Source organism: Arvicola amphibius, chromosome 3, assembly GCF_903992535.2.
Source record: "Arvicola amphibius chromosome 3, mArvAmp1.2, whole genome shotgun sequence".
In the NCBI taxonomy this organism is placed as follows: Eukaryota; Metazoa; Chordata; class Mammalia; order Rodentia; family Cricetidae; genus Arvicola; species Arvicola amphibius.
Genome location: NC_052049.1, coordinates 186,823,994 through 186,838,205, shown reverse-complemented (window position 1 = coordinate 186,838,205; position 14,212 = coordinate 186,823,994). Strand labels below are relative to the sequence as shown.

At 53.8% G+C, this 14,212-nt stretch overlaps 1 protein-coding gene across 1 annotated transcript in view; it reads right to left on the bottom strand.

Annotated features, from left to right (window-relative positions):
• The window catches only part of Trak1 (trafficking kinesin protein 1), a 105,254-nt gene extending 93,115 nt beyond the window's left edge, over positions 1-12,139 (bottom strand). The window contains exon 1 of the mRNA XM_038322408.1: positions 11,876-12,139. The gene's annotated coding sequence lies outside the window, so the exon portion shown is untranslated. The remainder of the gene's footprint in view (positions 1-11,875) is intronic.
• Positions 12,140-14,212: the final 2,073 nt, after the last annotated feature.

Here is a 14,212-nt window from a genome sequence, read left to right as displayed (position 1 = left end):
CTCCAACACAGATTTCCCTCTTGTTAAGTGTGGGGTCTGGGATCAGTGGAGGACTCTCATTGGTTAATAAAGAAACTGCCTTGGCTTTTTGATAGGGCAGGATTTAGATAGGTGGAGTAGACAGAGCAGATGCTGGGAAGAAAGGAAGTGAGGCAGATGCCTCAAGCAGTCGCCAAGATTCTCTGACCCGAGACAGATGCCATGGAGCCAGCCGCCAGGTCAGACATGCTGAATCTTTCCCGTAAGCCACGATCTTGTGGTGGCATACAGATTATTAAATATGGGTTAGTCAAGATGTGAGAGATAGCCAATAAGAGGCTGAAACTAATGGGCCAGGCAGTGTTTAAATGAATACAGTTTGTGTGTTGTTATTTCCGGGGCTAAGCTAGCTATGTGGGAGCCGGGCGGGATGAAAAACAGGCCTGCTCACCTCCGCACTACATAGGATGGTTCATTTGGCCAGGCTGACTGGGTTAGCAGAGCCTGGAGAGTCACTGAGGCCTTCCTACAGTACCTCAGTGAGGATGTTTCCAGAAAGGATTAACTCAGGGGGGATGATCCACCCTGAATGTAGGCAGCACTATCCCATCAGGAAGGGTCCTGGGCTCAATAAACAGGAACAGGAGAAAGCCAGCTGGGCGCCTGAGCCAGCGAAGGTGAACAACCAGCCACGCGCTTCCAGCACCACCGCCATGCCCTCCCGACCGCAACAGACTGCACCTCATGAACCGTGAGCCAGAATTGACCCTTCCTCCCTGTCAGAGTACTGTTGTCCGGCATTTGGACACAGAAAAGGAGTGGGTGCCAGGGGCAGATGTGCCGTTCACAGGCCAGGCTGGAGGTCTGCAAGCCACCGCCCCCCTCCCCTGGAATCCAGCCTGCTCTGATGGCCAGCGGCAGATGCACCGTGCACTTGGGCTGCACACCTCAAATGTTTGCCCTCTGCTGATCCCGGCTCAAGGCCGTCAAAGCTGTGCCCTCTTCACTTCTCCCAGCTTCTCCGGCCCAGCGGAGCTGAGAGAAGAAAGGGCTTGAAGGTGTCTGTCCCTGGGAAAGGAATCCAGGCTGCGTGCTGTTCACAGCCCTCCCTTCGCTCCCTGCCCCGGCGAGCTGCACTCATTCACTGCAGGGAAGCACCACACCACACATGACACATCGTGCATGGCCCGGGTAAGCGTGCTTCTGTGACCCAGGGTGTCCTGAGTGAACAGATCCTAAACTGACCACCACGAGCACGGAAGAAATGTCACAGAGCCTCTGGGACTGGGGAGGCGTCAGTCAGCACTTCTGCAGTGACATCCAGAAATCCAGAGGCAGGCAGAGCACACCACCAACAGACAAGGAACCAGGGTCGCCACCATCCTTCCCAGGGAACGTAAGCAAGAAAGACGAGGTCACCCTCCTTTCCAGAACTGACTTCCAGTATGGGCTCCAGCACCCGGAATGTCCAGGAGGCCAGTCCGAGAAGGGGTGTAAGGAAGGCTCCCTGCATTCCGCACATCTATGGTCACTGCCTCACAACAGACCCGTTCTTGGGAGATGCAGAGTGTGGGAGAGCAGGCTGCTGCTGTAGTGCTTCACGGATCCACTAGGTGGCGCTGCAGCATCACGCTCACAGCCGCCCCCCCCCCCCCCCCCCCCGGGGACCCTCCCATCCTACAGCCTGACTGCCAATCACGGGCCTGGGAAGGAAGCGAGAACAAAAAACTTCCAGCCTGGCTACCAGGCGTGCTTGGCTCTGTTCATGTCTCCTCCGTGCACAAACGCCAAAAATAAAGAAAACCGGCCTACCAACTGTCAGGTTCAAAAGACACTCGGGGCAAATGTCTGTCTGCGGCGCCTATCAGCGTACCAAAGCACACGGTGGCCTCCAGGTCCACCCAGCATTGCAAGTACCTGTTAGAGTTCACGCTGGCATCCTGGCTTCTCTCAGCTCTTATCCCCGACCCTGCGCTAAACTTCTCCAGCTCACAGCCTTCCCTTCCTGCAGCTTCTCAGCCCTAGAGAACCCTGCCATCTAGGCCTCGCGGGCTCCTGGTTCTGCTGTGCCTTCCCCTGCCTTGCCCTCTCATGTCCTCTCCTCCTCTTCCTCTTCCACCCCCAGCCACATCCAGTCGGCTCACCACGCTCAGTCCACTCCTTTCTCTCCCTGCTCTGGACTCTTCCACCAGATGCCTCCGGCTGTATTCTCCTCCTATCTATGATAAAACTTCCCTTCCACCACCTTGGAGGGGTCCTGTCCTTGCTTTACACACTGAGAGCTGTTAATGCTGAGCCAAGGAATACAAACCAGAAGCGATGTCTGCCAGGTGGGCAGCCTTGGCAAAGCTGCCTTTCCATAGGCTCAGGCTGTGGGAGGGGATGCGGGAAGGACCCTGGGCTGGGGGTGTGGCTCACTCACAGAGCACACACCAGTTCCAGAAAGTATTAGAAATAAGCCCGTCTGCCTGCCCTCCCTCCTGGGAGCTTAGTCTACCCAGGTTCCTATGGAGGCACCTGGGTCAGTCAAGCTGGGACTGAGCCAGAGAGTCAGGTGTGGCCCTGAGTGGCTCCCTTGGTCTCATCTAATTGGCCCACAGAACGTCTTACTTGCTAGAGGCTCTCATCATGTTGCAGACCCAGATCCCGGGCTCCCTGGCGTCTACTCGTAGTTCTCCACAGTCAGTCAAATAACTCCACCTCTCATGGCCCTCCTGGCAGCAACAGGATCACATCTGGCCTCTGCCAGCCACACACTGACCAGCTCTGAAATCTGAACCTCCATACCATAAGACTGTGTCTCTGTTTCTCCCAGGATTCCACATCCAGACCAATGGCTGGACAATCTGCTCAGCCTTGGTTTGCAATGGATCCAGGCATGATGATGTCCCTCATACCAGGATATTTACAGAGCTCCCAGAGGACGGAAACCAAAAGTCTGGAGAAACCTGTTTGAATTTGCTTCCTATTGCTCTGAGAAAACGCTATTTAAAAGCAACTTTCAGGAGGATAGGATTTAGTGGCTCACACTTCCACACCGCAGTCCATCAGGGAAGTGAGGGCAGGAACCTGAAGGCAGAGGCTGAAGCAGAGACCACGGAGGAGCATTGCCTCCTGGCTGCTGGCTGTGATTTGTCCAGTTTGCTTTATAAACAATTCAGAACCGTAAGCCCAGGGGTGACTCTGTCTGAAGCGAGCTGCACCCTCCCTTAATTAATTTAATTAATCATGAATGCCCCCACAGACTTGTGCACAGGCCAATCGGAGGCAGGCATTGCTCAAAAAGGCTGGCTCTTCCCAGATGACTCTAGTTTGTGTCCAACTGACAATAGCAATGGCAGCAGCAACAACAGACAGAACAACTCCTATCCCCAAACCCTCCTTGAAAGTGGGGCTCAGAGCCCTGGGATGCTGTGCCTGACCGCATTTTCTCAGAGAAAGGGAGGTGGAAAAGATGGATGGCGGTGGGGAGTAGGAGGAAGATGAAGGGAAACAGGAAGGAGGGGCGGAAGGGTGGGAAGGAGGAGAAGGCAGGGGAGAGGGAGAGGGAGCTGGACCCCATCTGTAAACAGTGCCCTAGAGCTCAGAGCGGCTGTTGCTGCAGTGGCCACTATAAAACCTTCACTGCTCGTCTCTACACATCAGCAAAGGGCCAGGCACTGAACAGGCGCCATGGGAACCCCAAGGATGCCACCACCAAAACTGCTCTAGAGAAAGGGAACCGCCTAGGGTGGACAGTAAGAGCCACAGCCACCACTTTAAACCGTTCAAGCTCCTAAGGCTGTGAAGCCCCTCCTGTGGAAACGCTGACAGGCTGTTCCCACAGGAGGTGAGGCAGCTTCATAGGGAAAATGCACGACAGCTCCCTGAAGGACGGACAGTCAATGCTCCCACATACATTGGACGAAGATCTCACAGAACCCTTAAAATCAATATGAAAAGAGATCAGTCTGCACACTCATTAAAAAGGCAGGGCTGCACAGAGGAGTTTACCAGAGTAATTGCAGAACAAATACCAAGAACTGAAGGGAGAGGAGTGGGAGGGGACACCAGAGCGGAAATCATGCTTCCTTAAGAAGCTTCTGTCCAGCCTCGCCTCAGCCCCGCCCAGCCCCTCCTCGGCCCCGCCCAGTCCACCAGCCCCTCCTCGGTCCCGCCCAGTCCTCTCAGGGAACTACAGCCAGAGCTGCCTCCTCTCAGGCAGGACCCTCGGGAAGAGTAGCTGCCCCCCCCCCCGCCCCCCCCCCCCCCGCAGAAGAACAACTTCTCACAGCAGGCGAGAGGAACTGTGGGCAGAGGACGGTTGTAACTGGGAGTTAAGCACAGTTCTCAGCGTCACGGACAGGTGTGCTGATGAAGGACAAAGCCACCTCTGTGACTTAGAACTCAAAGCAGCTGGTCTTGGGATCCAGGTTAAGGTCCCCACGGGGGCAGGAGCTGGGAAGGGGCCTGCAAAGGGGTCTAGCAGGGTCGTGTCTGAACAGCTCTGCCTGCCCTCAGCTTCCCCACAGCCCAGCAGCAGCCACCAGGGTTTCCTCTACGCCAAGCAGACCCGGATAAACAGACAAACGGGCAAGCAGATAGACAGACAGACAATGAAGGGGCGGGCAGACACATGAGTAGACAGGAAGTGAGAGGGTGAACGGGTTAAATGTGGCTGTAACACTGAAGAAGCACACTGCGTGAGCGCTGACTGCACACTAAGCCTTCCTAGTCTGTACCGTACCGTGTGAGCTCACTTCCTAGTCTGTATGTGTGAGCTCATTCCTCGTCTGTACCGTATGTGTGAGCTCACTTCCTAGTTTGTACATATGTGTGAGCTCACTTCCTCATCTGTACCATATGTGTGAGCTCACTTCCTAGTCTGTATGTGTGAGCTCACTTCCTCGTCTGTATGTGTGAGCTCACTTCCTCGTCTGTATGTGTGAGCTCACTTCCTAGTCTGTATGTGTGAGCTCACTCAATGCTTTCAGCAGTCGACAAGCCAACGGTAAAGAAGGAGAGGGGTTGTATGCCATCACAAAACTGAAGGGAGCCACTGCTCGAGCTACAGGCAGAACCAATATCAATACAGAAAAGACAATGCTGTTGAAGTCCACCAAAACTCAAGTCAGACTCCCAGCCATCCCACTCAACATCAGGGACATTGCTGGGTGGAAGCAGGGATCTCTCAGCCCTGGGGAATGGATGTGTGAAGCCAGAAGTAGCCGACAGCCTATGGAAGGGAACTAGTGATGTCAATGGTGGCTCTGGAGACAGCGAGGGCCGGCTACGGACAAAGACTGTGCCATGAGTTTGCTCGTAAGAAAAGGTCTCCAACACAGATGACTTCAAGAAGAAAAGGCTGGTGGGGGTGACAAGGTGTCCTGAGAAAAGGGGACAACAGCAGCGGTTCTCAACCTTCCGAACGCTGCGACCATTGAACACAGTTCCTCATGCTGTGGGGACCACAACCATACAATTATTTTTGTTGCTACTTCAAATTTTGTTTTGTTGTGAATCATAATGTAATGGGCTGGAGAGACGGCTCAGAGGCTAAGAGCACTAACTGCTCTTCCAAAGGTCCTGAGTTCAGCTCCCCCTAGCCACAGGGTTGCTCACAACCATCTACAGTGAGATCTGGTGCCCTCTTCTGGCCAGCAGATGGACATGCAGGCCGAGTGCTGTATGCATAATAAATAAATCATAATGTAAATAGTTTTGGAGATAGAGGTTTGTCAAAGGGGCTGTGACCCAGAGGTTGAGAACCACTGGGCTCGAGGGTCACATATCTGCTATAGTGGGAACTCACTCCAAGCTGTAACTTTTTTCTGCTTTTCCACACTCTTCTATGTGAGGCACCTCAGGGTGAGCTCCAGAAAGTGGGACTGGCTATAGCAGAAGCAGCCAGTCCCCATTTTCGTACAGACTGGCTATAGCAGAAGCAGCCGGTCTCCATTTCCGTACAGACTGGCTATAGCAGAAGCAGCCGGTCTCCGTTTCCGTACAGACTGGCTATAGTGGAAGCGGAAGCGGCAGGTCTACAGAAGAGAATGCTGCGAAACGTACCCAACGACAAGGAGGTGGGAAAGCGGCTGGTGAATCGCGGCTCTCCTTGTTGTCTAGGACAGAAAACACCCCAGGGACTCCCGGTGGCTGGTGAAGGGAGTCCTGTGGTGCCCTGAGGAAGTCACTACACCTCACGACCTTCTTCCCAGGTCACTCAGGGTAGAGAAGACAGCAGAGCCCGAGGCAGCTGGCCTAGACTAAAGCCTGGCTTCACTGGGAATCTGTGTGTTTTTGCTCACACTCTGTACCTCAGTCTCTTCATGCGTTTATAGAGAGGATGTGAGACACGCTGTATGACTGATGACTGCAGGCCCTGGTGACCCTGGCCTGCCTGAGTAATGCCCATCACCAGCCACACGGCACCATGGCCGGCCCATGAGGCACTGGGATATGAAGGTGGCCCAGTGACTTCTGAGGATCCAACAGAGAAACAGGGAGTGTCTCCCTGTTCTTGCTCTGGGCCGCCCACTCCTGTGACATGGTGCACCCTGACCTCCCCCCCCACCCCACTGTCCCAGGCACAGGCCCCCAACAGCACACCCCAGCGGAGCAGGAAGAACCAGGTGCCAGGGCTGGAGTCCAGGCCCACCCGACTCTCAGTTTAATTTCCCTCCTCCTTTATAACTTCTTGCTTGCTTGTCTCCCCATATGGCTGGTGGGTGAAGGCGGTAACAGGCGACGTGCTAATGAGGTCACTGACTACGCTGAAGCCTGTCTCCAGGAACTGACACGGGCTGGGAGGCGGGTACAAACGTGAAGAGCACCTGAGAGCTGCAGCCCTAGTTACAGGTCAAGGATCTGATTTCTGGGGTCACCTAGGGGGCTCAGAGCACCAAGGTGTCTGCTGCAAACCTGACGGCCTGAGTTCAATCCCGGGACCCACACAGGGGCTGACGAGAACTGACTCCCGCAGGCTGGCCTCTGCACTCACGTGCTCACGCACGTATATGCAGAAATACAAAAATGTAATTTAAAAACTTTTCTTTAAAAACCCTGTGTGGCCAGCGCCAGGTCCATCATCCGAGGGCCGGAACAGGAGGCAGTGGCTCCGGAACAGCAGTATCCAGTCTTTGCAAAGATCCAGAAATCAGCACGCGACTCACAGAGGGATTTCTGTTATCTGCTCCACCTGCAGAACCTGACCGCTGCTAGGCCAGGGCAATCCACGGAGGGAAAGGGCAGAAACGGCTCCTAATTTATGACCTCAAGAGATGTCCCACTGTCCATTCTTCTCATTCATGGCCAAGGAAGTATCATTTAGATGATAACTTTTCTAAGGGAAGCATTAAAATTAAACTTCTGGAATTACTAAACAACACCTGAGCTCAATTAATAAACCATGCAGGAAGGCCACAATGTTTTATCTGAGCAAGTCTGAGGGGGTAAGATGCCACTTTTGTTGAGTTAGGTTAGTGACAAGGGACAAGTTCCTTATGTGTCTGCTTCGGGGTAGGGGGCCAGATTGTGGCTTTTGTTTTGTTTTAATGTGTTCATGTGTATACATACATTATGTACATGTTCCCATGTGGCCAGATGTCAGCCTGTGTCTTTTGCTCCCCATGCTGGCTTTTGAGACAGGGCCTCTCACTGGCCTGGGGCAAGCCCTAGGGATACTCCTGTCTGCCTCCCCAGTGCTGAGGACACACATCCTGTCTGCCTCCCCAGTGTTGAGGACACACGTCCTGTCTGCCTCCCCAGTGCTGAGGACACACGCATGTACCATCACATCTGGTTTTTACATGTGGGGTCTATAGAGCAAACTCACGCCCTGGTGCCTGCACGGCAAGCACTTTCCTGACTAAGCCATCCACCTCCCAGACCAAGCGTGCTCTCTTTCAGGCAGGACGGATATCAGAAGCTTCCCATCCCCGAGAAGTTCTTGCCTGTTTTCAGAGGTTTACGGCTGCTCTCACACACACAGCCATGCTCACCTCTGGGCTTTGAGCAGGACCATTTCTTACTGAGAAACCCCAGAAATTAACAGACACCCCAGCAAGAAGCTGGTCCTGAGCATCTGAGGGTTCCGTGTATTGGCATCAGTAAGACTGTGTGGCTTTAATGGGTCACCAGGCTTAATATGATTTAAAGATCTACAAACTTGAAACTGTTGGTAAGGGACAAGAAGAGGTCACACCTTCCTAGAATTCAGCAGGATTTGGAGTGGGGGTAGGAAACAAGATGGGTCATCCTGCTGTCAGACTTGAGTCTGATCCATTCAGGAAGTGAGAAGCCGCAGCAAGCAACAAGCCAGAGCAGGCCAGCCTAAAGCTCTGTCAGGGGTGTGGGGACCACAATCACAGGGCCAAGCTTCGGGTAGAGAAGACACAAGAATGTGGGGGAAGGAGGGAAGAATGCTGAGTGGCTCTGTTCTTCACATTTGAAAAATCCTTTGCTGACCTAGGACACGAGCCCGGGCTCTAAGAAACTGCTGAAATGTAGAGGCTGAGGCAGGGTAATATAAATTCAGGGCCTGCTTGAGCTACCACAAGTTCAAGGTCAGCCTGAAAGTATTCTGAGACTCTGTCAGAAAATTAAACAGCTTAAAAACGGGAGGGTGGGCTAGGGATGGAACTCTGTGGCAGAGCACCGATCTAGAACATGTGATTCTGAGTAGTGAAAAAAGAAGAGGAAGAAGCCAGCGGTGGTGGCGCAGCCTTTAATCCCAGCACCTGGGAGGGAGAGGCAGGTGGATCTCCGCAAGTTTGAGACCATCCTGGTCTACAGAGTAAGTTCCAGGACAGTCGGGACTACACAGAGAAACTCTGTCTCAAAACAAAACAAAACCAAAATAAGAGGGAGAGGAAGAGAAGAAGGAAAAGAAGGAGGAGGAGGGTGGCAGATGTAGCACAGACCCTACTGGCCAGCAAAGACCCGGTCTGTATCTTGCACCTGGCTTGAATTGCCAGTCTCCCCTGAATACAGTAAAGGGGGTGAGGGAACAGGTAGCTTCCGGTGCCCCTACTCTCCACTGGCCCTCAAGCCAACAGCACCTGACCAATAGCTCAGAGCAAGGGTGAAGCCAGGTCCCCCTACTCTTTCTTCTCTTCTGGCCATGCCACAAAGCAAATTTACAGCGGACGCGCACACAAACACACTTACCACACGAGTTTGTCCCAGCCAGTTTGTGGCAGAGTCCTGGCAGAGGCTGGGCCCTGGAGGGCTGCCTGAGCTGAAAGGCCAATGCCATGGGCAGACGCAAACTCCAAAGAGGACCCAGAGAAAGAGCGGTCCTCCATGCAAGCTTGGCCACGGCTCTGTGCCTCCTCAGCAATTTTCTGAGTTTGCTTGTTGGGGCAGAGCAGGGGATCCTGCACTGCCCAGAACGCGCCGCGCGGTGGTTGTTACGTAACTCCAGCAGCCCAGGCACCCGATCACCTCCCCTTATAAAACCGTCCCAAACAGAAAAGGGCGCACCCACAACGCGACACCTCCAGGGTGGGGTGACTAGAGGAGCAGGTAGAGAAGGCTTGGTGACGGGCAGATAGTTTTGCCTAAAATGTAGAGGAGAACAGAAAGCCACTGTTCTTCTCAGGACTCCCTGGGAAGCGAGGGTGGAGGCACGATGCCAGGCAGTGTCCCAGGGCTGTGTTTGGCAAAGCCCTCAGAATCTGCAAAGCGCTCTCAAGCATATTCAAGGTCTCTGGGGAACGCGTTTGCATTTTATGTCTTTGTTGCACTGACCGCTTGATAGGACGTTCATTTGGCAGGGAGGGACAGCAGGGGCTGAGTGCCCGGCTCCTCAAATGCACTGTGGTGCCTGAATTGGCACGCTATGTATGGGGCCGCTGCTGGGCATCACGGGCACGAACTGCGGCTCTCAGTGGTCCCCTGGGGCTCGCTACAGGCATCCCAACAAAGGTCCTCGGGTTTCCACATCCCACGGGGCTGGAAGCTCCATAATCTCTCTCTGCCATCTCTTTGCCCTCAGCCGTCACGCTTCAAGAACATGAAACTGGTCGAACAGGCTGAAGTTCCCAGGATTCTGTCAGGTGGAGTCAGCGCTGGAATCAGCTTGGATGTTTGGAAGTGTTCTGGTCTCCCTCATCTTTTTCCCTCCAAAGCATGGAGCTGTCGGTCCTCGATGTCCTCCCATGTGCCCTGTACCGACTGCTCTGTCTCCGCAGCCAGCTTCCCTTCCTAGGTGTTAAAGAGCAGGGACCCCAGGTCCCCTCCAGATGCCACTTCCCCACTCAGGGCTTGGAGCTGGACAACCATTCCCTTTCATTCAGAACTCAGACCCAGACAACCATCTCCAACTCAGGGCTCGGAGCTGGACAACACTCCCTACTACGCTCAAGGACTTGAAAGGAGGTCCCACAAGGAGGCGCATGTCCCAGAGTGAAGAACATACGAAGCAGATGCACCAAAGGGGTCAAGGAGGGAATCCTATTTGAGGCCTTTAGAGGCAAGGTGAGGAACCTCAAGAAGCTTAATGGAGTGAACGTCCCCGTCCTGTTCCTCACCTAACAAGAGTTAGCTCTCACAGGAACTGGAGTAAGCTAGCTGAGCTGCGCTGTAGAGACAAGAGCATGGGCCTGTAGGTCTCACTGGAATTCTCCCAAGAAGGAGTTCCCAGCATGCTCCTGCACTGAAGAGAAAGATGGATCACATGGGGTGTTTCTGGCACTGTGTCCTGCAGGAAGCAGACAGTGAGAGAGGGATTGGGGGCACGGGAGGGCAGCATAGGTGCTACACCAGAGGGGCCAGAGAGGAGTGCAGAAGCCCAGGACAGGGACGGAGCAACGCGTGCACTGAGAAGCCGCAGGGGTCTCTGTGCCCCTCAGGAGCCAGGCAACTCCTAACACATAGTAGGTTGTGTGTGTATCTCAGCTGATAACCAGGACAAAGGAATCTACCGGAAGCCAACGTGTACACGTGAAGTATCCTGGGATATTTGGAAGTGGAGGAGGGGGACAAAAAGCAAGGAAAGACAAAATGAAAGCCAGGACAAACTGGACCCAAGTCCTAGCTCACAATTTCCTGGGCGCAGAGCTAGAGTACAAAGTGCCCACACTCAGACATCCTCAGTGGGCTCCCTGCTCCTGGGACCCTGGAAAACACCACAGTGATAGCCTCAGCTGACAGTGTTAATGAGCACCAAGGCACACACAGAGTGTGGAGCCCTTTCTGTATCCAGCAACGACACTGCATGCCACCTCCATTACACCCACGCACGTCTGGAGCAGCAGAGTCCGAGAGAGAAGAGTGCGGGACCCAACAACCCTGAGCACCCACGATGGGCTGTGCATGGGGCTCGGGGCACAAGCTGCTGTCCTCAGCCTCGGTGACAATCCTGTGACAGGTGACCCAAGCCACAGGATGGCCCTCTGGTGAAGCAGGCTCTGAATGAAAGGTCCCTGCTCTCAGGTCCTTCTGTACTGTGGTGACTGCACCCTCCCTGCAATGGCTGGTTCATACTGTCATCTTGACAGGCTCCAGAGTCACCCAGGATTAGTCTGATTAGTCTGCCAGGGTTTTTCAACGGGGTTAACTCAGGTGGGAAAACCAAACCTGAATGTGGGCAGCGCTACCCCATGGACTGGGATCCTGGTCCAAATAAAAAGGAAAAAGTGATGAACTGAACGCCGATATTCATTTCTCTCCTTACCGACTGTGGATGCAAAATGACCTCACAATTCTGAGCTAAGCTTTCCAAACCGCTGTGGACTGCACCCTCAAAACTGTGAGCCAAAACAAACCTTCCTTCCCCAGTGGCCTTCCTCAGTTACTTTGTTACATGAACCAGAACAGTTAGGAAAAGTTACTAACACACTCCCAGACCTGCTCCTGGAGCTGTATCCCTTTCCCAGGCTTGACGGCGGAAGCCCCTCCTCCCGCCCCGGCGTACCGGTGATGGTGCAGGCATCCCGGTACCCTCTGCAGTTGGGGGCATCTTCCGCAGCCTCGCTCACGTAGTATTCTTCAGGGATGCCTGGGCTGCAGGCTAGGACTGCATGGCTGCAAGCCTCAGAGGTGGGCGCGGAGCTGGCCGAGGTGTCGTCGTGCAGGTCTGTGGAGTCCAGCTTGGCAGGTTTCAAGGGGATGTGCCCACTGCCATCGAGGGCCCCGCTGCCGTGGTCGGGAGCGGTCGGGCAGATGGCCCCCGGGTGCTTCAGTGGACCAGTAGCGGTGGCTCACTGAAAATCTGCGGAGCAATCCAGAGAGGACACCGTTACGTGAGGTCTGTGAATGCATCCAGACAAAATCTTTAAAATCAAGGCAGATGTGATAAGCCCTGCAGAGACGGCTCAGGAGCTAACCAAGCCCCAGTCCAGATCTGGCTTTGTATACTTCATACAACTCCGCCTTGGGCAGTACTAGGAAATAAACAAACCGCCTCAGCCAGGAGGACGGCAGCCATCCTGAAAGGGAGATGCTACAGCATGTACCAAGTCACAGTGGGAAGAGCATCAAGTGTACATTCTGAGGAAGATGCAAGCTGGTACGAGATGCCATGTGTATGGTTATCTGTGCATTCTGCTCTATACGACAAGATGGTTCTCTGAACTCTTCTAAACACAGTTTAATGAAGGACTTCAAGTCTGGCCGCCACCTTAAGCTACAGTGAGAGATGAGTGGACTCCTTTGAGAACCTGGTTAAGTCTAGACCTTATTTCTAAAAAAACCAAAAGCCACAGGAGGCCCATTCACAGGCTCCTGGTGAGACCCAAGGACAATGGGTTAAGACCCCTGGAAGGATGACCTGGGGCCAGTGCACCAGCATCAGCCCCACCAGGCAGCTCGGGCCACCCCTGAAATGTGACAACAGCAGGAAAGGACCAGTGTGTGACACAAGCAACCCAAGATTCCTCCGTTTCAAGAGCTGATGGATGAGAGTTATCTGTCTATGTTACTTTCATTGGTTAATTAATAAAGAAAACTGCCTTGGCCCTTTAAGAGACAGAAAATTAGGTAGGCGGAGTAGACAGAACAGAATTGTGGGAACAAGGAAGTAGAGTTGGGGAGACGCTTCAGGCAGTCACCATAGTGAGTCACCATGATTCTCCTCTCTGAGATGGACGCAGGTTAAGATCTCTCCTGGTAAGCCACACTTCGTGGTGCTACACGGATTACTAAATATGGGTTAAAGGAAGATGTGAGAATTAACCAATAAGAGGCTACAGATAATGGGCCAGGCAGTGTTTAAAAGAATACAGTTTCCGTGTAATTATTTTGGGCAAAGCTAGCCGGGTGGCGGGACACAGCCCGCCGCTCCTTCTACAAAAAGCAGCCCCGCATGTGCCCTCTCAGGACAGTGCGGGCCCCTGAGAATTAGTCCTCCATCCAGTAAGGGTCCCTCACCTCCGCGCACCCCCTCCACATGCATCTCAGGTGTGCATACACGCTCAAATACATACATGCCAAAAACGTCTATCCAATGGGAGTGTGACGAATGAGGTCTACAAAACCCACTTTAGTGCCTGGAGAGATGTCACTGGATCAAGTGCTTGCCATTCAAGGACCTTAGTTCAAATCCCCAGCGCTCATGTAAAAGTCAGGCACGGTAGTTCACGTCTGCAGTCCGGACATTTTTAGTGAGATGGAAGGTGGCAGAGGCTCAGACGGCCCGGCACACAGAGCAGAGCACAACAAACAAGGTGGGGGGTGGGGACTCACATTCAGGACTGACCTTTAACCTCTACCCTGGGCCGTGGCACACACACCTGCACATGCATACATACACACAAAGGTTCAAAATGGATCGTTATGCAGCTTAAGAGTGTGTACTGCTCTTCCCGACACAGGCCACGCCCTCCTGTGACCCAGCTCCGGGGGATCTGACATGGCTTCCCCACTGCATGCACACGGCACACATAAACTTACATGGGCACACATGCGTAAACAGGATTTATAGGACAAGAAGTCCACAGTGAAAAGAGAGACGCTTCTACACACAGGGAGGAAACAATAGCAAGTGAAGTCTGGAACCCGGGTGCTTCTGTGGGGTGACACGTGAATCCCAGCTGGACTGTCACACCTGGTCAGAGGCGGAGGACCTTCTGGGTGAGAAGCACAAGCTGGCCGGGTGCCGGGGCTTGAGGTGGGCAGGCCGGAAGTCCTCCACTCGATGCCAGCCATGCCCAGTGTGTTAGGATGGGAACCTCTGCGTGTGAGGAGCACTGGTGCTGCCCTGGCTGCTGGTGCCGCCCTGGCTGTGTCCTGACTCTGAGCAGGGACACTGAGT